This window comes from Nicotiana sylvestris, chromosome 9 (assembly GCF_000393655.2).
Source record: "Nicotiana sylvestris chromosome 9, ASM39365v2, whole genome shotgun sequence".
NCBI classification, from domain to species: domain Eukaryota; kingdom Viridiplantae; phylum Streptophyta; class Magnoliopsida; order Solanales; family Solanaceae; genus Nicotiana; species Nicotiana sylvestris.
In genome coordinates this window covers 107,074,509-107,078,407 of record NC_091065.1, presented here as the reverse complement: position 1 = coordinate 107,078,407, position 3,899 = coordinate 107,074,509, and positions in this window count along the sequence as shown.

Genomic DNA, 3,899 nt, shown 5'->3' with positions numbered 1-3,899 from the left:
GGATCAGCGTGTTATTCCCTGACTCATGACTGGGCACTTCTTGGATACTGATCGGGAGGTCTTTTTGGACATCAATATGGGTTTTCGTGTCTAGCTAAAAGGAAAAGGGGTATTAAAAAAAAATTGATGGGTAAAACACTACAACTCTTGGAATCAAACTTTCTTTCCCAAAATTATAAACACAACTTCTGCCCCAGTTTTTCTTGCTTGGGGATTTTTATTTTTTGTTACATTATGACCAAGCCGTGAGGCGCCTACGTATCCTTCTTTGAGGAATCAGGTCAAACGTAGTTCCCAATTCCTTTGTTTTTCTTGTGACTTTTCTTTTGTCTTTATTATCATTATTTTTCTCTTTTTCTTTTTCTTTTATTTTAATTACTGATTCCAAAAGAGGGATATGAAAGAATGAATAAGGCTCAAAAGGGGAAGCAAAGGTTAAATTGTTTGGATAGAAGAAAGAATTGCCTCCGTCATTTCATTCTCTGATAAATGCCAACCACAAACAACAACTACAATCAAACGAAATCATATATAATATCTCTTAACTGCGTCAGAATTGATAGCCATGTCGACGCATTTCTCGTCGATATTTGTTAAACATAAAGCATCATTGGACAACACTCTGGTTATAATGAACGGTCCTTGCCAATTCGGGGCAAACTTGCCTTTTGCTTCGGCCTGATGTGGCAGGATTCGTTTCAACACCTGCTGCCCCACCTCAAATTTTCTGGGGCGCACCTTCTTGTTGTAGGCTCTCGCCATCCTCTTTTGATATAACTGGCCATGACACACAACTGCCAATCTCTTTTGATCAATCAAGTTTAACTGTTCCAAACGGGTTTTGACCCACTCGTCATCATCAATCTCAGCCTCAGCGACAATCCGAAGGGATGGAATTTCAACTTCTGCCGGTATTATTGCTTCAGTTCCATATACCAACAAATAAGGGGTTGCACCTACTGAATTCCAGACAGTGGTGCGATAACCCAACAATGCAAATAGTAATTTTTCATGCCATTGTCTGGACCCTTCTACCATCTTCCTTTGTATCTTCTTGATGTTCTTGTTGGCTGCTTCAACTGCTCCATTCGCCTTGGGACGATATGGGGTGGAATTGCGGTGTGCAATCTTAAGCTGTTGACATACCTCTTTCATCAAATTGCTGTTAAGATTAGCATCATTATCCGTGATGATCACTTTTGGGACCCTAAATCTACAGATGATATGAGAGTGAACAAAATCCACCACTGCCTTCTTGGTTACGGACTTGAAAGTTTTAGCTTCAACCCACTTAGTGAAATAGTCGATGGTCACCAGAATGAACCTATGACCGTTGGTAGTTGCCGGCTCAATAGGTCCAATGACATCCATGCCCCATGCAACAAATGGCCATGGCGCTGACATTGTATGCAATTCTGTCGGCGGAGAATGAATCAAATCTCCGTGTATCTGACATTGATGGCATTTCCGCACGAAACTGATACAATCACGCTCCATAGTGAGCCAATAATACCCTGCTCGAAGAATCTTCTTCGCCAATACATATTTGCTCATATATGGCCCACAAACTCCAGCATGTACCTCTCTCATAACTGTCGTGGCTTGACTGGCATCTATACATCTCAGCAATCCCAAATCTGGGGTTCTTTTGTACAACACTCCTCCACTGAGGAAGAATCCATTTGACAATCGCCAAATGGCTCTTTTTTGATCTCCGGTGGCCTGCTCCGGGTATATCCCCATCCTGAGGTACTCCTTGACATCATAAAACCATGGCTCGCCATCCACTTCTTCCTCTATCATGTTGCAATAAGCATGCTGATCACGAACCTGGATGTACGGGTTAACATGAATTTTGTCTAGGTGGTGCAACGTCGATGCTAAAGTGGCCAATGCATCGGCAACCTCATTGTGAACTCTCGGGATGTGTCTGAACTCCACTGATCGAAATCACTTGCTTAGATCATGCAAACATTGTTGATATGGTATGAGCTTCAAATCCCGTGTTTCCCATTCACCCTGAATCTGATGCACCAAGAGGTCCGAGTCTCCCAAGACCAAAACGTCCTGGACATCCATGTCTGCAGCTAGTCGCAGACCCAAAATGCATGCCTCATACTCAGCCATGTTGTTGGTACAATAGAAACGCAACTGAGCTGTAACAGGATAATGACGTCCTGTTTCAGAAATAAGTACCGCTCCTATTCCAACTCCCTTTGCATTTGCGGTTCCATCAAAGAAAAGCTTCCAACCTGGTTCCTTAGGTAATTCCAACTCATCTATATGCATTACTTCCTCGTCAGGAAAATACCTCCTCAACGACTCGTATTCTTCATCAACAGGATTCTCAGCCAAGTGATCGGCCAGCGCTTGGGCTTTCATGGCGTCCTCGTCACATAGACAATGTCAAACTCCGTGAGTAATATTTGCCATTTTGCTAACCTCCCTGTGGGCATAGGCTTTTGGAAAATATACTTTAATGGATCCAGGCGTGAAATGAGATAAGTAATATATGAGGACAAATAATGCTTCAATTTCTGGGCCACCCAAGTTAGGGCGCAACATGTCTTCTCGAGTTGAGTGTACTTAACCTTATACACCGTAAACTTCTTGCTGAGATAATAGATGGCTTGCTCCTTCCTTCCTATAATGTCGTGTTGCCCCAACACGCAGCCAAACGAATTCTCCAGGACCGTTAGATAAAGAATTAACGGTCTCCCCGACTCAGGTGGAACCAACACAGGTGGGTTTGATAAATATCCTTTAATCTGGTCAAATGCCTACTGACATTCCGCCGTCCATTCTATCGCAGCATCCTTCTTCAGTAGCCGAAAAATGGGTTCATAGGTTGCCGTGAGTTGAGCAATAAATCTGATGATGTAGTTCAACCTTCCCAACAGACTCATTACCTCTGTCTTGTTCTTCGACGGTGGAAAATCTTGGATAGATTTGATCTTTGACGGGTCCAACTCAATACCTCGCCGACTGACGATGAATGCCAACAGCTTTCCAGATGGAACTCCAAATGCACATTTGGCCAGGTTGAGCTTAATATCATACCTTCGAAGTCTTTGAAAAAACTTCCTTAGGTCTGCTACGTGGTCTTCTTGATGCTTGGATTTTATGATCATATCGTCCACGTATACCTCAATTTCTTTGTGGATCATGTCATGAAACACAGTGGTCATCGCTCTCATGTACGTTTCCCAGTATTTTTCAAACCAAATGGCATTACCCGGTAGCAATAAGTTCCCCATGGCGTAATGAATGCCGTCTTTTCAGCATCTTCTTCATCCATCAGAATCTGATGATACCCAGCATAGCAATCTACAAAAGATCCGATCTCACGTCCGGCACAATTATCGATCAAGATATGGACGTTGGGTAAAGGAAAGTTGTACTTTGGGCTTGCCCTGTTCAAATTACGGTAATCGACACACACCCTAATCTTCCCATCTTTCTTCGGCACCGGCACCACATTAGCCAACCAATCAGGATATCGAGTGACACGAATAACCTTTGCTTGCAGCTGCTTGGTTACTTCTTCTTTAATCTTCACACTCATATCCATTTTGAACTTCCTCAATTTCTACTTGACGGGAGGGCATGCCGGGTCGGTAGGTAATTTATGAACTACTAAATCTGTGCTTAACCCTGGCATGTCATCATATGACCATGCAAAAACATCTTTGAACTCAATAAGTGTTTTGATCAATTCTTCCCTGATATTTGGTGCAATGTGGATGCTTATTTTAGTTTCCCTGATATCGACTGCATCCCCTAAATTGATGGCTTCTGTGTCATTTAAGTTGGGCCTGGATTTTTCTTCAAACTGGCTTAGCTCTCTGTTTATTTCTTAGAAGGCTTCATCCTCATCGTATTCCGATTCACTATCATAA